The sequence below is a fragment of the Dromiciops gliroides genome, chromosome 1 (assembly GCF_019393635.1).
Source record: "Dromiciops gliroides isolate mDroGli1 chromosome 1, mDroGli1.pri, whole genome shotgun sequence".
Taxonomy (NCBI): domain Eukaryota; kingdom Metazoa; phylum Chordata; class Mammalia; order Microbiotheria; family Microbiotheriidae; genus Dromiciops; species Dromiciops gliroides.
In genome coordinates this window covers 762,925,097-762,946,820 of record NC_057861.1, presented here as the reverse complement: position 1 = coordinate 762,946,820, position 21,724 = coordinate 762,925,097, and positions in this window count along the sequence as shown.

Below are 21,724 nucleotides of genomic sequence, written 5' to 3'. Positions count from 1 at the left end.
CAAAATCTCTCAAAAAGTTTTTGTTCTAACCATTCATACAGCAAAAGTTAAGTGGATGAATAATGAGTGGACCATGTATAGGACTCATCCACTAGTATAAATGCCTTTGACAAACATTTCAAATGGACAAATTGGGTCTAGAATTTCATAGGGAGAGGAAAATGAGTTGGATTGCCTAAGGGGAAATGCAGAACTCTTTTAATAACTCTAAACTTCTCCATGAAATTAAGAGCCATCCTTGGAATATTGATATTATGCTACTGTCATTATATGGCTGTGGAATACCCCAGCCTCTGAAGAATTAAAATTGAGTTGCACTCAGAGTGCAAAGAGTAGCCTGGTGGGAACAAGCTGGCTGCAATAGATAGCAAATGTAAATGTAAAATGAGCTGGAGAAGGAAAGGGCAAAACACTCCAATATCTTTGCCAAGAAAACCCAAATGGGATCATGAAGAGCTGGACATGACTGAAATATCTGAACAACAACAAAAACCAGAGAGCAACTGAGAAACTTTGAAGGATTTAAGTGGAATAAAGATGCCAGCAAGTAAGTTTATCAACAAAAAAGATAAGTTGACTAATAGGTTTATATCTCAAAGACATTCCATAAAAGGAAAAAAAAAACCTATTTGTACATAAATATTTATAGCAACTTTTTTTGTGGTGGCTAAGAATTGGAAATCAAAGGAATGCCCATTAATTGGGGAATAGCTAAACAAGCTGTGCTATATGATGGTGATGGAATATACCACAAGCAGGATGATTTCAGAAAGGCCTGGAAAGACTTGTATGAACTGATGTATAGTAAAGTGAGCAGAACCAAGAGAACATTGTGCACAGAGACAGCAATATTATTTGATGTAGAATTGTAAATGACTTAACTATTCTCAGGAATACAATGATCCAAGACAATTCCTCCAAAGAAAGACTTGACATTTATTGAACACAGACTAAAGCATGCTATTTTTCACTTTCTTGTTTTCATTTTTCTTTTATTTGAGCATTCTCATACAAAATGTAATCATTTTATTTATTTATATGTAACCATATATGTAATCATATTTATTTATCATTTAATCATATATTAATATATGGGAATGTTTTGCATAATTGCACATGTACAACTTACCTATGATTGCGTGCTGCCTCAGGGAGAAGGGAGGGAGGAAGAAGGAATAGAATTTGCAACTCAAAACTTTAAATAAAAAGGTTATTAAAAAAAGATGGGTTGGTCAGTAGGCAAGAGCAGACTATGTCTAGTGAGCACTGGAAGGTTTGTACACTTCACTGACATCCTCACAATGTCAAGAGAGGGAGTAAGGAATGCTTGCCCCATGTCAGAAGGACCTCATTTGTTGAACTTTTGAGAAAGCATGGACAAGAATTGTACTCGATGGGTTAACATGGATGAGGTGCAGACTATATCACTATAGGATTAAGGTCACATATTCATTTGATTGTTGAATAATTGAGGCACCTTTCTCAGTCTCATAACTTTAACTACTCTGTTCACCTCTATTCTGTCCTCTCTGAGTCATTCAATTTTTTATCCTTTCATTTCAGATTATTCATCCTCAGGGCTCCTTTCCCACCACTAACCACCATCTGCATTTTACATTCCTATTTCTGAACCACTGGGTACAACTTGAAGAAGCCACCAAACTGTCCTGTCTGAGGTCATTACAAATTCTTAGGGTTGGTAATGGAGTAAGAAAAACCTGGGTTCAAGTCCTGGTCTAGCGTATACTAGCTGTGTGACTATGAGCAAATAACATAAATTCTCAGTGCCCCAGGAAGCTCAAACTGAGTATCTGATCTGCTTCCATGGACATTGTTCCCATACCTGGAATTCCCCACATTGATAAAATCATGGGTCTGATTACACAAAAGTTCAACACACACAAACATGTAGATTATAATGATTTCACCAGTAAGAGGTAAATGAACGGACCACTCCTGTATGCTCAGTGAAGGGCTTTGATATTTCTCAATTCTCATGCTGTGATCAGGGGGAAATCTGTTGAGTGGCCATTCACAAAGAAAAATTGTTACTGGATGGGTGTATGATGATGCAGAAGTAGGTTTCTAGTGGGAAACCTCAGAATTCTGTTCTTAGCTTTGGGGAGTTTAACCTTTTTTAAAAATAAAAGTATTTTATTATTTTCCAGTTATGTGTAAGGATAATTTTCAACATTTGTTTTCATAGGATTTTTAGTTCCAAATTTTTCTCCCACCCTTCCTTCCCTCCCTCCTCTCCAAGACAGAAAGCAATCTGATAAAGGTTATACATGTACGATTACATAAAACATATTTCTGCATTAGTCATCTTGTGAAAGAAGAGTCAGAGCACAAGGGAAAACCTCAAAAAAGAAGGAAAAAACAGCCCCACAGTAGAAACAGTATGGTTCAATCTGCATTCAGAATTCACAGTTCTTTTTTTTTCTGGATGTTGAGAACATTTTCCATCATGAGTTCCTTGAAATTGTCTTGGATCATTGCACTGCTGAGAAGAACCAAGTCCATCACCATTGTTCATCACACGATGTTGCTGTTACTGTGTACAATATTCTCCTGGTTCTGCTCCTCTCAGTAAGCATCAGTTCATGTAAGTCCTTCTAGGTTTCTCTGAACTCCTCCTGCTCATCATTTCTTACAGCACAATAGTATTCCATTACATTCATATACCACAACTTGTTTAGCCATTCCCCAATTGATGGACATTCTCTTGGCTTCCAACTCTTTTCCATGACAAAAAGAGCCGTTACAAATATTTTTGCACATGTGAGTCCTTTTCCCTCCTCCATGATCTCCTTGGGATACAGACCCAGCAGTGGTGCCACTGGGTCAAAGGGTATGAACAGTCCCATAGCCCTTTGGGCATAGTTCCAAATTGCTCTCTAGAATGACAATTTTTTTTAGATCAGTGACTTGGATGAGGTCATTGGTATCATACTCATCAAATCTGCAAATGGCCCAAAGCTCCCCCTCTGTATAGAGAAGTCTGTATTCACAAATGACCCTGCTGGGTTAGACAGAACCTTGGACAGAATTCAAAGGAAAGAAATGAATAAGATTCAATGTAAGTCGTTCCGAAAACTAACTTCCGAAGTAGAAGATGGAAAAGGCAAAGTGACCCAGGGCATTGGAGGGCACTGCAAGCTCAGAATGAATCAACAGTGAGCTATGTATATCAGTGAAGGAATCTCATGGAATTGTAGATTTCTTAGAGACGTTTAATGCATCAGGGAAGGTAATAGTCGAATTGTTGCAAAGCGGCAACTTCGAACTCATTGTATAGGTGAACCTCCTAATGAAGGAGCTTGAGTTATGAACAATGAAACATTCTCCTTTAGGAGGTGGAAGGCTCCCCCTTGGGGCTGGAGGCCTTCAAGCAAGCCCATGTTTCAAATTGTCATGTGGCCTGTGGTGGGGTCCTGGGCAGGCTAGTTTTAGGAGGGGATCCATGGTTTCCATGTCTCCTTCAGACTCTGGGATTCAGTGATTTGCCCCAGGGTTCACATCACCAGTAAGAGGGAAATGAATGGACCACTCCTGTATGCTCAGTGGAGGGCTTTGATATTCCTCAATTCTCAGTGAATAAACAGTAAGGGGACCTACAGGTGCCCCAGGTGGGGTTCCTTGGGGAATAGGACAAAGCTCCTTAAACTGTGGGTTGTGGGGTTGTGTAACTGAAAGTGGGGGTCACAAAAATCTGGCAATGAATGTTTGATTTGTATAAAATAATATCCCTATATACCTGGGGTTGCTTAAAAATTTTCCCGGCAAAAAGGAGTCACAAGTGGGAAAAGTTTAAGAAGCCCTGGAATAGTACATGGCTTCTGATGTTTTTCAAAAGAGTCCCAGGGGCTCATGATTTCTGTGGTCACTTTTCTGTCAGTTCAACCAACTTGTAATTAGGTTCTGTTTAGCATATATTTGTCCCTGGCTTAAGGAGAAAAAAGGAAAAAGGAAGGGAGAGTTGGATGAATGGATGGAAAGAAGAAGAAGTGCAGAAAGAAGAGAAAAAAAGAGGAAAGAGAGCAAAACAAAGACCTCTAACCCTTGGCCTGAGACCATTGTATATCTTTCCCTTGTGAGGCTTGAATAAATCCAGGCATTTCCTTAGTATCTGCCCTGGGCACAAGGCCCCCATAAGATGTTATTGAACTCAGGCACTTTACTGTCTTTAAATTCTTATTCTCCTGATGGAAATATGTTTCATAGCCATACAATATTAACTCCTGCCTGGACAGATCTCTTTGCTATCTGCTGAACTCAGCTTCCCTGCACTGGCTCCCTGATGACTGCATCCTCCTGCCTAGGGTCTCCAGACCACCTTCTCTGCCACCTCCTCACCCTACAAGGGCCAGTTCCACGCCCGAGGTTGCAGATTCTCCAGGGAGCTGTCCCTGACCATTCAGCTTACAATTATCCATCTTCTGATGAATTGGGGCCCCTCCCTACCTATGCTTACCTCCCTCCCATGCACACATGCACAAACACACGTGCACAAACGTACACACATGCACACACATGCACAGACAGGGCAAACACATGCACATGGGGCACACGCGCACACACACACACACACACACACTGCACACATGTATACACATGCACCCACGCACAGACACCGGGAGACATGGCAGAATGAATAGAGACCTAGGCACAGAGTCATTGAAGACCTGGGTTCTGATCCGACTTTGGGCTCTTCCTGGCTTTTTCATCCTGGATGAGTCTCTTCACCCCTGAGCCTCGGTTTCTTCATTTGTAAAACAAAGATTGTAACTATCTCGACTTTACAGGGTTATTATGAGGATCAAATGAAATGAGACACGTAAAGTGCTTTGCAAACTGTAAAGCGCCATGTAAATAGTAGCTATTATTATGCTGCCCCCCCCCCCCCATTCTTTTTGTCTATGAGAGTCTAAGGAACTAATGATCATGGGCAGACACAGGGCTCTGGGTCCTGGAGGAGCAACCCTCCTGCCCTCTACTGCCCTCTTCTGGGAGTTGCTGGTTTCACTTCATAGAATTTCACTTGTGCACATGGGCTGTGGATCTGATTGCTATCTCCTGAGATCCCCAGAATTCAGATTAAAAGGGCAATGTGTGGCAACCTTCTAGGCGTAGTCAATGCCACACTAGCCCACCTTCTTACATGATTTTACCTATTGCACTGGTGATGTTGCTTTAAAGATGTCCAGCTGCCTTTAATTTTTTTCAACAGGGAAAAATAATGATGTTCAGTTGTATTCAGTCCTTTCTGATTCTTTGTGACCCCCTTTGGGATTTTCTCAGCAGAGGTGCCAAAGTGGCTTGTCACTTCCTTCTCCAGCTCACTTTACAGGGTGAAATGACTTGTCCAGGGTCTCACAGCTAGGAAGTATTTGAGACCAGATTTGAACTTACAAAGATGAATCTTCCTGACTACAGGCCTGGTATTTTAACAACTGTGTCACTTCACTGCCCCTGGGGAAAACCACGAATGTTTCAAATAAGACCATGAGAAGTTTTATAGATGGTACATCTCAACTCTTACCCACTTGTCCCTTTTTCTTTGGTTTAACAGAAAGCAGTGCAGAGCTCACAAGTCAGAATTGTAAGGCTGATATGATTGTCTGAGCCCAGTGGATTAGACGGCAGAAAGAGTCAGGGCACTCTCTCTCCCTAATTAGGGCCAAACTCACTCAGGCTCAGCATTGTCAGACCCTGTGGGAAGGAGTGCCAAGGCAGGCTGCTTCTGCCCTTACCAAGCCTTCCTGGATTGCTATCTCTGTATTGGTATACAGCAGATGATGGTCAGACAGCAGTCATCTCTTTTTGATGATGTGACCTGGTATTGAGCAGTGCCCTCACCACTTTCCTCTGGGCTACCAAGGACCTGGGCATTACAAACAATTACTGACTGGATATAGCTAAGCCCCCTTACTCCCTGTGGCTGAGGAATGTACTGATGACTTCCTGCCAACCGATGGAGCCAACCTCTTGCCTCAGAAACTGATGGAAGTCCACCGAGAGCTCAGAGCAGGATGCCTGGCCCAGGTACATGTCCAGGGTACACCTTTCCTCAAGTGATTCCAACCTGGCATTTATGGCCTCACATAGGCTAGGTCCAACTTACATTCCCAGACTGATTCCACACAACTCCCATATTGAATAGAACAGCTTTATGGTCCACCTTCCACACCCATGCATTCACATCATACCATCCAATAGTCATTTATTAAGTACTTATTACATGCCAGATTCTGAGCTATGTATAGGGTTACTTAAGCAAAGACTACGGCTCCTGCCGCCACAGAGCTTACATTCTGCTGGGGGAGGGTGGTGGTGGTAGCATGTTGACACAACTCCACCAAGTGTCTTGGAGGCATTAATAGCTAGAAAGACTGGGGAGGGCCTCCTCAGGAGCTGAGCACTGAAGGGATGTCAGAGGTTCTGAGAGGCCAAAGTGAGGAGGAAGCCAGTTCAGACATGAGGTGGAAAAGGAAAAACTGCATAGAGGAACATGAAGATGGCCAATTTACCTGGACAGCAGGATGGGAGAGGGAACAGTGTGGCCTCCGATTGTGAGAGACTTCACAAGTCTTTGCAATCCTCAGAGAGGTAATAGGGAGCCACCGATGTATCAGGAGCAGGGAGTGATGAGGTCAGAAGATGAGGAAGGGATACTTAGAGGGTTTTAGGGATGTGAAAGCCAGCCCAACAGCACCTGCTTTGTGATGCGGCAGCCACAAGAGGTTCTGAGATCTTGGGGGAGTGTGAGCTTCACTGTCCTCTGCCCTGGTGTAAGCAGATCTCCAGTTCCCTGGTGTGTTCTGGGGGCCAAGATCTAAGAAGGATGTTGACTGCCCGGGGTGGGGGTGGGGCAGGGCCTCGGATCCAAAGCAAAGGAGCTTTAGTTGGGGGAAAGGGCCACATTTAGCCCATGACTATTTATTTGTCATTTGTTTTCGAAGAGGACCAATGACAATGCGTGATGTCTTCACTCTTCGTGATGGCCATTGGAACAAAATGCTCTCATCTGCCCATTCATGTGAGTGGGCAGACATCCCCCTAACTCACCTGAGGGTTTGAGACTGCTCAGTTACCCTCACCCTGGTTTAGCCTCTCCCGCCGAGATGGTTTTACCAGACTGTGGCTGCTGAGCATGCTATAGCCATAGGTGAGAACTGAACTCCAGGTGGACAGCAGACGTGGATGAGCAGCCCCTCCCCCCACCAGCTCATCCCCTTGAGCACCCCTGTGCCCTGGTGAGCCTCAAGAAGACTCTGAAGGAACAGGAGAGCTGTCCTAGTATTTGGAAAGCATCTAGGGGGAAGAGGGCTAGACTTGTCTTTTTCTGGATCTGAGGACAGAGCTAGGAGCAATGAGCATAAGCTTGGGTTGGAAGTGAGGAAAAGCTTCCTAAGAAGGCACACTGTCCCAGCCTGGAGAGTGGGAGGGCTCCCTCTCATTGGGTATCTGGGAGAGCCTGGGTGACCACTGGTCAGGGATGTTGGAGGGGGGATTTATTTCATGCATGTTTGGACTAGAGGCAGCCGGAGTCATTTTCAGCTCTGAAATCCAGGGATACCAAATGTATTTAGATAGATGGGATTTACAGAGGGAAAGGAACGTGCAGAACACATGGGACACCCCTCGTGTTTTTAGACAACCGGGGACATATGTCACCAGTGCCCCGCATCTCCCAGGTTAATTGCATAGCATTTATTAGGCATTGCGTGAAGTACTGGGGATACTCAGAAAGGGAACACCTGAGAAGCTAGTGATCTCATTGGCACACAACTGCACAAACAAAATCTAGAAGAGAAGAAGGTGGGGCTGGTCTCATGGGAAGGCCCTGGCACTTAGGAGGACCAGGAAAAGCTTCAAGAGGAAGGTGGGCTTTTTAGCTGAGGTTTGAAGGAAGCCAGAACATGGAGGTGAGAAGGGATGAACCTGCCAAGACAGGGGGACAGATGTGGAGTTGGCAGATTGAGCTGTGTGCTGGGGGAAGGGCAGGGGCCAGGAGCCCCAGGCTTTTGGCCTGCAATCCCAGGACTCTCCCCCTTTGTGTCTCTCTGGGGTGGGGTTCCAAGCTTCCCCAGGGGCTTGACATTTAGAGGGAGAAGCACCTTAGAGATTGACCGCCTCGCCTCACCCTATTTTAACAGAGGAAGAATGTGGAGTGGAACCATTAAAGGTCACTCCCAAGGTCTTGGAGATGGTCGCTGGTCGTGCTGTAGCAGTCTGGGGGTTGATCTTGCAATTTAAGGGGTGTAGAGATGCTGAAGGAAGGAAGAGAAGAGAGAGGGAGGGGAGCAAGGAAGGAAGGGAACTAGCACTTATTAGTCTTTACTCTGTTCCAGGCATGTGGCATGCGCTTCTTACAAATCTTATCTTATTTAATCCTTACAACAACACTATGAAGGAGATGTTGTTTTTCCATTCTATAGTTGAGGAAACTGAAGCACAGAGAGGTTGAGTGACTTGCCCCGAGTCACACAGCTAGGAAGTGTCCAAGGTCATGTTTGAACTTGAGTCTTCCAGGCTTAGGGCTCTATCCAGCAGCACCTAAGCTGCAAGAACAAAGGTGAGAGTGGAGAAAAGGGAGTTTGCTTGTCTAGATGAAAATCAGCTTCTCTAGGTTTTCCAAGCACTGATATCTCCATTGATGGGTGAGGGAAGGGCTTACAGGGCCATTCTGTCCCCAAATTCCTGCAGCTCTTGGAGGGCACCCCCTCCCTCCCAGAGGTGGCCAGGCTCCCCTCACATCCCAGGGCCATGAGCTAGAGCCATCTGGACTCATGAGCCTGGCCCTCCACATTGCCTCTTCAGACATCCCAGGCCAGGCCCATCCCAGAAGCCTTTTCTGTGGCTCCTTAGAAGGCGGCCAGCACTGGGCTCTGGAAGTGGAGCCTGGGAAGGATGCCTCTTTCCTTCTCTCCACTCCCCATCTGTCTCCTTGCTTTCGGGGGCTTCTCACTTATTTTTCATCTCCCTTTCCCCAACTACAATGAGAAAAGGCCCCCAGTCCTCCCCGCCCCCTTCTTGCTGAGTCTGCCTGGAGAACAGACTGGCCGACAGCTGCCTCTCACTGGCTTCAAGAATGCCTCCATCTCCGCCCGGCCCGGAACAAACCAAATGGTGGCTCTTGGCAAAGCCTTGACAGCTTGTTAATGAAGGGATTCTTGACAACATGACAACCAGTGTGGGAGGGAAGCTGCGGGAAGCAAATCCTCCCACCCACCCACCCACCCACCAACCAACCAACCAACCAACCAACCCAGAGTAATGAGCAGGTGGCGAAAATAGTATCTTTGCTGCTTCATCTGCTCTCAGCAGAGGAGAAGGAGGAGGGGGAGGAGGAAGGGGGGAAGGTACCTCTTCCTCGGGTGAGGGGGGGATTCCACTCAGGAAAAGGCCTGGTCCTTCTCCTCTGCCCCAGGATCGTGCTGGCAAGCAGGCATTCTTCTCAACTCTCTGAGGGACTTGATTGTACAGTCTGGATTGAAGAAGAAAATCCATCTCTGGGGGGAGGGTGTGGCATTGTGAACTTCACTGAAAGGTCTGGACAGTTAGTAATGATGAGTGCCTATACCTAGCAGGGTGTATGTGTGTGTGCTGCCTCAGTTTCCCCACTAAGTACCCATCCAGACTTCTCCAGTGCTGACAGTCCATTGTTGCTGTTCAGTTGTTTCAGCCATGTCCAATTCTTCGTGATCCCATTTGGGGTTTTCTTGTCAAAAATACTGGAATGGTTTGCCAACTCATTTTACAGATGAGGAAACTGGGTGAAGTGATGTGCCCAGGGTCACACAGCTAGTAAGTATCTGAGGCCAGATTTGAACTAAGGAACTGACTCCAGGCCCAGTGTTCTGTGCACTATGGTGCCGCCTAGAGGCCCCACTTGGTCCATTAGCTTTTGGCAAAAGGAGAGCCACTAGATCATCCTTTCAGGGTGAGTTCTCACATCGACTCCTTTGCTTGAAGGATGGGTATGCAGACCTTTCGTGAGGGTGTGTGCTCAGCTTAGGATCACCCCATAGCTTCACCCCCATCTCCCCCCACCCCCTCCCATACACCCCCACCCCAGCCCCCCACCCCCATACACCCACCCCAGCCCCTCTCATACACACACACACTAGCCCCCCCACCTCACTAGCTCTCCTTAAGGCTCAGCCCTTCCCCACTAAGGTCTTCCCAGTCTCATTCCCTTCACATACTCTGCATGTATCTGGTCTGTAACTAGATTCTTCCACATTATCTCCCTTATTAGAAGGGCAGCTTCTTGAGGGCAGGAACTTTAACACTTGGCACAGTGCCTGAAACATGCTAAGTGTTTAATAGATGCTTGTTGGTTGGTTGAATCACCCATTTGAGTGTCAGGCACTGTCCCAGGTCCTGCACTAGGTGCTGGGATGAAGTGAATGCTCCTTCCCCTACTGGAGCTGTCCAAAGCTCCGAGATGTCACTGCGCCCTCAGGTCATCCTTGACCAGCTCTCCCTTTCATGGAGAAGGGTTAACCAACCTCCTTCCAAAGGGCTGGCCCATTACTCTGAGGGCTTGGCCTCCTGAGAGCTCTCATTTCTGAGATGGTGGACAGCCCCTCAGAGCTGCTGTTTTTCAAATCCCTTTCAGGACTTCTCCGGAATGCCCTGGATCTTCAGGAAGGCTTATGTTCCTGCTTAGCCCTGGTCTTCCCGACCTCTCCTACCCCTAATTCCAAGGTGGCCCGTGAGCCCAAGGGGTAGCTTGTGTTGTCTGGCTGTGGGTCAGTGGATGCTCAGCATCTTTTAAAGATGGAAGTGACCTAGGCTGGCATCTAGCTCAAGGTTTTCCTTTTATAGAAGGCTGAGGCCAAGCTGAAGGTTACCCAGCTCCTTAGAGCCAGTGCCCATCCTCGAATCCAGGTCTCTCGAATCCCAGCTTAGTGAGCCTTCCCTGAGGCTCCCGATGCCTTTGTTATAGGTTGTTCTTCCCTACAGTCTCACTGACTTTTAACTGTCACATAAAACTTTTAATGCCTCTGCTATCCTTAAGGGCTGGGGAAGAGAAGTAGTTAAGGGAGAAAAACGGCCAATGTCTGAGGTTTGTCATGTGGGAGATGAGACACATTTTTTCTGGGTTTGCTGGGAGAGGAAAATCACCTTCAGTTTATATTATATTTATTATTAAGAGGCCCTGGTGAAATGGATTTAAAAAAAATCTACCTCTGGCCTAATGGGGAAAAGAAGATCTCTAAGCCTTTCAGACAGGCCTTTAGTCAATGCCTATGTGCTTATGAGTTCAATGTTCCCCACTTGGCAGGTAATGAGCCCCCTCTCGTCAAAGTCCCTGCTATTCCCCCATTTATGGCTCCCAGATATTTGTGTTTCTCCTGGTAAAATATCTCAGAAGGGATTTGGAAATAGACTCCCCTGGACATTGGGGACATTGTGGGATTTACACAAATTTTGAGGTGTCAGTAGCTCTTAAAGCTTACCTTTCCCTTTGGCCTGAATGAATAAGAGTCTATCTTTCTCTCTTGCCTCTCGGAGTCATTAGGCGAGATGGGGAGAGCCGATCAACACTGTGCTCATATAAATGTCAACCTGAAAGGTTTCTCGTTTAGGGGAATTGCCAAGAGGACCCAATTTCCATAACTTGCTTCATTACTGAGAAGTAACAAACAGCTACCAACTCAAGGCTAGAACACTTCCTCCTTCCTCTCAGGGTTCATTAAGGGCAGGTGGAGGAAAAGGAGCACATAGCAGCAGCTCAGGGGCTTTGTGTGGCAGGAGAGCAAGCTCATTCTTGGCAGAAAAGACTGAAATTTGGAGGAGACTAGTGGGGGTAAGTGGGGGCTGGACACCTTGTCCTCAGCATCTGCTTCTAATTCTCAGTTGGTGCTCACATGGTCACCGTTGTGTGGCTACTCTGGGTGCTTATGTACTAATTGATTTAAGTGGAATTGACTTGTGGTCTCCAGTGCCATTCTCCCTAAGGAGGTAATCAGGTATTTGAGCTAGTCCACTGGCACTGTTAAGAGGCAGTGATGGTGGTGGGATGGCTGGGCATAGGATAAATGATGCTCTCACCAGTCCTTGCCAGGGGCAGGCAGTTCTAGGTACACAAGTTTATCAGGCTTGCTCTTACAGTCTCTCTTTTCTCTTGTGTTTCCTGGATCCAGTGGGAATTCTCTAGGTTTTGTGTGAATTCTCTTTGTCTTGGATACTATGTTTGGGCACTTTTCACACTCCTGACCTGGGCCTTTAAAAGGGTCAGGCAGAGCAGTGATGAGAGAGGTCAGAGACCAGCCACAGGAAGGCCAGGTTCCCTGGAGAGAACATGACACACCCATAGTTCCCCTCCAGAGAATTGCATACATCACAGAACCAGGGTGGGGAATGTAGAGTGATGGAGAGTTAGAGGCAGACCAGTGGGGATCAGAGGAAAACATTTAGAATCTAGGAGGAAGCTAGTCCATCCAGAAGGGGCCAGGAGAGGCAGATCCTTAATGAAAGCAGCAGGAAGAGGGAACAGGGAAGCCAATGCCTTTCTTCCCTTGAATGGTCCCAAACAGTGGACTGTGAAGTGGTGGAGTAACCCACATGTCTTTGCTGGTGTTGTGAGGAATGTGGACTGTGTAGGTCCTAAGAGATAATGGGGCATAAGGGTGGGGGGAAATCACTCATCTCCACCATCATCTCAAGTTCTTGCCCTGTGTTATGGAAGTGCTTTAAGTTGCCATGAGCTGTACAGATGTTTGAGGAAGAGGGGTGGACCAAAAAGAAAAATTACCATGACTGTTAGTGAGCCTGGGCATGAGTCCCTTACATTTTGCACCAGATTAAATAAAATCTGCTCTAAAGCTGATATTTTGTAAATCTGAGTTAGGGTGTGGGGGGTGTTCCAGAAGGACCAGCACCTCTGGTATGAGGGCTCATCAAGCCCTTTTTAGGGCTGCTCATCCACCTTTGGTGTCTACTTGAAACTCAACTCTCACCTGTGGCTCCAAGAAGCTGAGGCATGCAGAATGGCCACACCATAGTAAAACCACCTCAGCAGATGGGCTGGACCAGATTGAGGGTAACCAACAGGCCTCAAACCTGTTGGTGAGGTGGAAAGATTTCTATCCCAAGCATGTTAAGTCTTCCCCTGGAAGAATGGGCAGATGAGAACAATTTGCTCCAATGGCCATGAAGGCATCTGAAGCAGGCACTGTGGAAGCCCCAGAGCTGGGTCAGATATTGAAGATGCTGAAGTCATTCACTGCATCCTGCCCCTCATGCTTCATTCTTCCTCTACCTGTGAGCCTTTGCAGGCACTCTTGGGGGCAAAGAAGCCCTTATTTGCAGAAGTTTAGGGATCAGCTTAAGAAATATTCAAATGTTACCATTGTGATAATTGTTATAGCACCACTGTTGGATTTCTCCTCCATTTTGGGTCCTTCTATGCTGAAAGAGGAACCTTCTCTATCTTGCCTTCTGGGTTCAGTGCAAGAGCTTTTCATTTTCTCAGCTTGGAGATAGAATCTGTCTCCCTAGGGTGTACAAATGTGGTTTCCCTTAGATTTTCAAGAAAGGTACAAGAAAGGGAGGTGGTGGGTCCAGAATTTGTGAGGCCCCAAACTCTGGAAAGTATCTGGGGGAGGGAAAGGAAGGAACTGCCTCCCTGCTTCTTAGAACAAGAGTAGAATGCCTATGAGGAGAATGGCTTTGCTTCTGTAAGATGGAGAGACATCACCTGCATAAGTGACGAAGGGTCCATCTCTTCTGATTCATGGCTGTCTGGCTTCTTGCCACATGGAACTGAGAATCAGGATGAAGAATATGAGATATTTTAGTTACTAGTTTTAAATTCTCAGCAACCTGTACTAGTCAAGCCAACTTCTGATAGTCTTGCCCAAGTACTATGAATAATACAAGAACCCATAATGTGTTTTCCTAGCAATGGGGAGACAATGCCTGCAAAGGGCAGATGTCAGGTACAGCAAACCCCACAGAAATGCAGAATGAGTTATCATTCATGAAGAACAGAGCTCAAATACCCAGGAGAGGCAACCGAGGAAAGTGGCTCCCTGACTGTAAAGCAAACTCAATGCTTCCGAAGTAAAAAACCTTTCTCCAAATATCTTTCATGATAGAGAAAGGGAAAACAAACCCTGAGAAATGAGCTGACAATGGAGAAAATGGTAATTGTGTGGAGGTCTAGACCCGAGTCTCTCGGCTCAGTGTGCAGTCTCTACTGAGGAAATAGGTTTATGGACTGTAAGGGGTTGAGGGAGACATTAGAGACCATTTAATCCAAATTTCTCACTTTACAGATGAAGAAACTGAGGGTAAAAGAGATTCAATGAATTGCTCATTTGGAATAAAATTGGGATAAGAAGTGAAGTGGCTGGAGCCTGGCCCAAGGCTATTGCACGGTATCATGCTTTTGTCACACTGTGCAGCAGGTTGAGGTTGCTTCAGTGGGATTTTACATAAGCTAAACTTTACAAATGTTTGCTTCCTTTTGATTTTACCTTTGGCTCCTGGATTCTCTGTCCCTGGATGTTCTCAAGGCTTCTTTCCTGGTTTCTGTCCTGACGTGGTATAAAGTGACTTTGCCCATGGAAAGGACAGACATAGTCATGATAAGAACTGCTCAATTTCAGTGGATTCTTCCAATTAGATTAGAAAATCGCAAAGAGCAAGGATTCATATTCTCTCTCTCTCTCTCTCTCTCTCTCTCTCTCTCTCTCTCTCTCTCTCTCTCTCCCCTCTCTCTCCTCTGTCTCTCTCTGTCTCTCATCTCTCTGTCTTTGTCTCTCTGTCTTTGTCCTCTTCCCTCCCTCCTTCTCTCTCCCCTGCCCTGCCTCCCTCCCCCCTCTCTATTTCTCACTGATTCTATATCTCCACATGACATTTCCTCCATTTCAGAGAGTCCATATAACTAAATCCAAATTTTTCAGGTTATGAGTTGACACTAACTCCCAATACCAATGAAAAACTACAATCTTCTCTGTCATCCAAAGAATAATTTTTGAAACACTGAGGTTAGTCCCATGAAATAAGAAGAGGAAGGTCTGCACCAGTGGTTGGGCCAAAGAGACCAGAAGCATGAAGATCCTTAGGTTGGTGTCATATGAGGAGCAGTTGAATAAACTGGCAAGTTCAGTCTATCCTGGTAAGTTCAGTCTATTCATCAGGGTGGGGCAGGAGAACTGTTGTCAGTCCTCTGAAGGACTGTCACAGGGGCCTGGGTAAGAACAGAATTAGCTGTGTTGAGACTAGGAATGACCTGAACCTGGAGGGAAAAACTAATGACGAAAATGGATTTTAAGAGCTTTTTTTAGGAGGAAAAGAGAAATCAGAGAAGGGAAGACTACCCAAGGCCAATGGGATTGATGGTAACTGACAACAGGGAGAAATATTGCTGTTCAGGCATGTCTGACTCTTCATGATCCTACTTAGGGTTTTTTTTTTTTGGGCAGAGATTCTGGAGTGTTTTGCCATTTCCTTCTCAAGTTTATTTTACTGATGAGGGAACTGAGGCAAAAAGGGTGAAGTGACTTATGCAGGATCACACAGCTAGTGGGTGTCTGAGGCTGGATTTGAACTCAGAAAGATGGGTCTTCCTGATTCCAGACTTGTCACTCTTTCCACTGCACTACCTGCTGCCCAGGAAGAAAATGGAGCTTCTTAATTCATATTTGGATTTTGTCTTCTCTTCCCAGGAGAATGACTTTTGGATGGGAAACAAGTTAAGAAAAATGGGTCCAAGAGAGTTGAGGACCAAGAGAAGTATACATAGGATAAACTACTAAGTAGCTAGCCTTGATGAATGAGAATTATTTGGCCCGAAATGAGCTGCATCCTAGGACTGTAAAATAAATAATACATATGATTGCTGACCTACAATCCATCATATTTGAAAAATCTTGGACATCACAGGACTACAGAAGGGTATGTATAGCCCTATTTTTTTAAGAAGGAAGAAAATGGGCTGGGAAAACTAAATGCCAATGAGTTTGACTCTAATTTCTAAGACAATTATAGAATTATTATTAAGAAATAAAGTAATGAAAAGCATTTATTAAGTGATATGTGACTCTCTCAATTACAGGGAGAACTAAGCCATATTTATAAAAATAAGAGCCTCTCCCCAGTTAATAAATGATCAGTGGATATGAAGAGTTTTCAGGAGAAATCAAAGCTATCAATAGTCCCATAAAATGCTCTAAATCACTTCTGATTAGAGAAATGCAGATCTAAACAACTCTGAGATGCCAATTCACACTGATCAGATTGACGAAAATGACATAACATGACACAAAAAAGAAAATTACAAGCACTGGAGGGAATGTGGACAAATTGGGACACATGCACTTTTGGTGATATGGATTAGTCCAACCATTCCAGATAACAATTTGGAACTGCACTCAAAGGACTATAAAACTTGGAATATTCTTTGACCTAGCAATACCACTACTAGGTCTGTATCCCAAAGAGATCTCAGAAAAGGGAAAAGGACCTATTTGTAGAAAAAAATATTTATAGCAGGTGGCAAAGAATTGGAAATTGAGGGGATGCCTACCAATTGGGGAATGGCTGAATTGTGGTATGTGATTGTGATGGAATTTTATTGTGCTACAATAAATGATAATTATGATGCTCTCAGAACAACCTGGGAAGACTTATATGAATTGATGAAGATTGAAATGAGCAGAGCCAGAAGAACATTGTACATAGTAGTAGCAATATTATAAAGATGATCAACTATGAAATACTTAATTGCTTAGATCAAGACAATGACCCAAGACAATTCTGAAAGATGCATGATGAAAAATGCTATCTACCTCCAGAAAGAATGATGAGTTCTTAATACAAATGGAAGAATATTTAAAAAACTTTATTTTATTAAAAAAACAACAAAAACATTAGTTTATTGTTTTATTTTGTTTCTGTTTTCTTTTGTTATGTGACTAATATGTGTTAAGGGCTAAAATTCTAGCTAAACTGTCTAAAATATCTAATGAGTGGTCGCCAATAAATTATAAGCTTTAGCAAGAGTTAGACTTTTAAGCATTTATTAAGGAGAATAAGAATTTGGTAAAGGGAGAGAAAGGCCTAGATTCCTATCTATTAAAGGGAGAGCACATTTCTAGCTCCGCTCTCCACCAGAGTCCAAAGGAAAGAGAGTGAGACTGAGAGCGAGTGCCAGTCTCTTACTTCCTCCTCCCACTAGCCCGCGTCACTTCCTGACACCAAAGAAAAGACTCCTGGTCTTGCCCTCAAAGACCTTCGCTTCATGGGCAGAACTCTTCTACAGTAAGTCTCCAGCAGGTGGCATCATTCCAATCGTTACATATGGAAATATGTTATGCATGATTTCACATGTATAATTGATATAAAATTGCTTGCCTTGTCAAGGAGGGGAAAGAGAAAGAAAGAATTTGGAATTCAAAATTATAAAAAAAAGATGATTACATTTTTTACATGTAATTGGGAAATAATTAATAAAGTAAGTAAAAATATTTTTAAAAAAGTACTATGTGGCAGCTGCATAGTAGAGTGATTAGTGATCCTGAGGAAAGGTTGCCATTGCATCTTAAAGACAATAGGATCTTCCGATGACTTGTAGCTGAAACCCTCCCTAGATGTTGCCTCCCCAATTCAGATGTGAGATCCTCAAGAACAGGAGCTGTCTTTCTTTTCTACTCGTACCCCTAGTACTTAGCACAGTACTTTTCACACAGTAGGAACTTCATAAATGCTTTGTTCAATTCATTCAATATGACTGGTTCAGGACTGAGGTAGTGGACAGCACCTGGGCTCTTTCATGGGAGTTTTGGTGAGTTCAACAAACATTTATTAAGCACCAAGGGGCCAGGCACTACAATGGGTTTGGGCATGCAAAGACAAAAACGAAATAATCCCTGACCTCAAGAAGCTTACATTATGCTGGAGGAGGTAGGAAGCAACATAAGTTCACAGATGAGGAAATAAAAAGTATGTGCAAAATAATTCATGCTAATTTCCACAAGGAGAAGGCATGAATGACTGGGCTGATCAGGCACTGCCTTGTATGAGAAGTTGTATTTGAACTGTGTTTTAAGGGAAAGTATTGATTCTGTATCTCTAATGTGGGGAGTGTAGAGTGTGCCATCGAGAGTGGACTACCTATTTAAGGAGATGGAAGGGCTGTAACCTAAATCCATAGATTTAAGCCCTAAATTGTTCTTTTCAAGATTTGGATTGCCCACAGAATGAGAGTAAGATCTCCCTCCATCTCCATGCCTTGAGACAGGCATTCCTGTATGGTCTGAGTTTCTTGAGGAAAAGCTCATTGGCTGTGGGCATGTCTTTGTGTCTCTCCTCCTAGGAGAAGAGTAGCTGGTAGAAAGTCTACATGTCTTGGTGTCCCTTTCCTGGATGATTGACAGGTAGTTGGTGTTCTAATAAGGACTGGGTCTGGGATGAGAAAGCCTTTTAAAGGCAGTCCTAGCTATACTTTGCCTTGACATGAGTTTGGAGCTTCCTTCTCTATCCCCTACCTTTCAAGTGTATGTTTGAGTCCAGTAGGCTGGTGACAGGGAAGAATAGTAGAAGGAAAGTACAAACCCATGGGAGCATCATTGGGAAGGCACTCCTATTTTACTGTAAGGGATAATAGAGAACTGGAATTGGCTTGTCCATTCTTCCATTACCAACCCCTTTCCCATGCCATTTCCAGAGAGTGAGAGTGATTGTTGGAGAGCAGAGCACAAAAGTGGCTTGGGCAGGAATCTCTAGGTATACCTCCATGATTTTGGATAGTGATTGTTCTTCTCAGTCACTGCAGTTGGATCCTCAGTGACTGCATACCTATTCTCTGATGATGCATGTTGTAGCCCCATTGGCCTTAATCTTCAAGAATTGATTTCCCTCCCTAAATCAATCAATCAATCAATCAATCAATATTTATTAAGCATCCACTGTGTGAAAAATACAACTATTATCATTTTACAAGTATACATGTCCTCCTCAGTTGGAGAAAGAAATAGCAAACCACTCCAGTATCTTTGCCAAGAAAACCCCAACTGTGGTCATGAAGAGTCAGACATGACTGAAACGACTGAACAACAAATGTCCTCCGAAGATCTACAAGGCCATGTGAGGATCTGTCTCTTTAAAACTAGCACATCGATGTGTCAGTCTGCTTAACTAGCTGGATGGAGACAAGAAGGAGCTAAGGGTTTCTGTCATCACTGTCATCACACCTGAGGTTGAATATGGCCCTTCTTTGGCAAACACTCCAGGGATCTGGGATTCATTTTTGACATTATTTTTCTGGTGTCCCTGGGAGAAAGGTAAGAACATGAGGAGGCTTAAGGATCATCAAGAAGGTGAATTTTCTGGTTACAGTGGTGTGGAGGAAATTACCTTTTTATCCCTAGAGTAAGTAGCATCCAGGTTCTTCCATTGTAGAGGAGAGTATCCACTAAACCAGAAAGGCAAATCATGTGTCTTCCTGAAATGAGCTAAAGATGGGCCAAGGTTCAGTCAGCCTCATGAATATTCATGATTCCAAATAAATCACCATTCTTCCTAAAAGCCCCAGAGCATCTCCCATTTTATTGAGAAGATACAACATGTAAGGAGATTGGTGTCTGCAGGATCATTGGAAAAAGCAGGAGAGCAAGTAAGCAGGGGGTGAATATTAAAAATGGAAGTGGCAGGTCTGGGAAGGCTTTCTGTCTGAGCTGGATCATGAGGGGAGCATTACAGGAAGGTGGGAGCTCTAAGAGGCAAGGGTATTTGTGCCTTCTCAACATATCTCCAATCTTCCCCCTTTTCTCCTCTGACACTGGCCGGACCCTGATGCTGACTCTGATCACCTTGAGACTGGACTCTGGTAATAGCTGCTGTGGGTGGGGGAGAAGGTCACTCACTCTGCCTTCTGTCTCTCCCCCTCCACTCCATCCTCCTTTCAGCCACTAATGGGATCTCCCTAGAGCCCGATGACCTCACCTCCTCATCAATTACCCCAGTGCCAAATATCAGACCCGCTGCCTCTGCCCCTTCCAGCTTAGACTTTGTGCAGTTCTGTCTTACATCCACTTCACACACACATCAGGACATCCCTTTGTGAAGTCATTGGTCATCTGTGAAAACAAAGGGCCCACAGTGATGCCAACAGCCACATAATCACCACCATAGAGAGCATTCTGACCTCTGTGTCCCCTTGACATTGGCTTCCCGGATGCTCCATTCACAAGACACCAAGACACGCCTCCAGCTCCTCTCACTGCCGTCCCCCCCCCCCATGCCTGTAGTGCTCTTTCTCCTTATCTCCACCTCCTGGCTTCCTTCAGATATCAGATGAAGTGACCCCTCCTATAGGAAGCTTTTCCTTAACCTTCTTAATTCTAGCACCTTCTCTTCATGGATTATCTCCAATTTATCCTATCTATATCTTGTTTGTACATAGTTGTCTCCTCTATTAGACTGTGAGCTCCTTGATGGAAGTGACTTCCCCCCACCTTTTCATATCTCTGGCACTTAGAAAATGCAAGACACACAGAAGGTAATTGATAAACATTTGTTGACTTGATGACTTGAATTCCAGGCGAGGGGTACAGCCTGTGCAAAGGATTGGAGGTGGGAGATGGTATGCTGAATCCAAGGGAATAGCAAGTAGAACCACATGGCTGGACCAAGAGGGTCTGAGGGAGATCCTTGAGCTCAGAGCTAGGAAAGGGAGGTTGGAGGCAGATCCTGAAGGTCTTTCAATGCCAAGCTGAGGAGTGGGCATTTTACCTGAGAAGTAATGGAGGTAGGGGAGTGTGACAGGCTTGGGCTTTTGGAAGATCACTCTGTCCTCTGTGGAGAGGGTGGCTTGAGGGGCAGAGACTGGAGGCAGGGAGACCAGTTCAGAGAGCATTCCTTTAGTCCAGCTGAGAGGGGTAGAGGGTGAGAACTAGAGAAATGTCTGAGTGAGTAGAGAAGAGGGGATGCTGCAAATGTATAATTGGCACCTGCCAGAGGGGAGAGAGAACAGAAAGGGCCAAGATGAATGGTTTCTCTGGCCAATCATGCCTCCTCTCTGGACATTAGGTTGCAGCCCTCTCATCACCAATCATCATTTGAATCCCTGAATTCTAGCCTGCTGGTCTATTATTCACATGCAGCACAGTGGACCCAATGACTCCTGGCAGACCCTAGTCCACTGAAGCATCTTTGGTGCTTGCTGCTCTCCTGGAGAATGCAGTCTGGAGAAATGACCCTCCTAATGATGGGAGTGAAGGACTCTGTAGCTGGCCAAGGGGAAAAGGGTCACCAGGGAAAGGGGTTGGCTTTTTGTGAAGGAAGTCTTTTCATGCTTCCTTTTGTCTTTGTGGACTTCAAAAACCCAGTCTTGCTCTAGTGAAAACCAGTCTTTGGCTCCAAATCTGAGAAGTGTTTCGGCAAGTGTGTCAGGGCTGGGGAAGTGAGGCCATCATCTTGTTCCTCATCCCTGAAGGGGAGTCCTTGACCAGGATAGTGTCTCTGGGTCTGGCCATGGGTCATATTTTTGGAGCACCTCACTAGCCTGGGTTGAAGCAGCATGAGCAGCTGTAATTGTCCAAGCTGGGCATTAGCTTGAGCCATCATAGGTGGGTAGTAGGGTGAGCAGGGCAGAAGGCATCTGGGCTGGGAGCCAACACCTCATATGCATATCAGGGAACATTGTGGAGGAGGGGGAGGCAGGAATAATGCAGGCCTTAGCTGGGGGAGGTGAGCTCTGCTA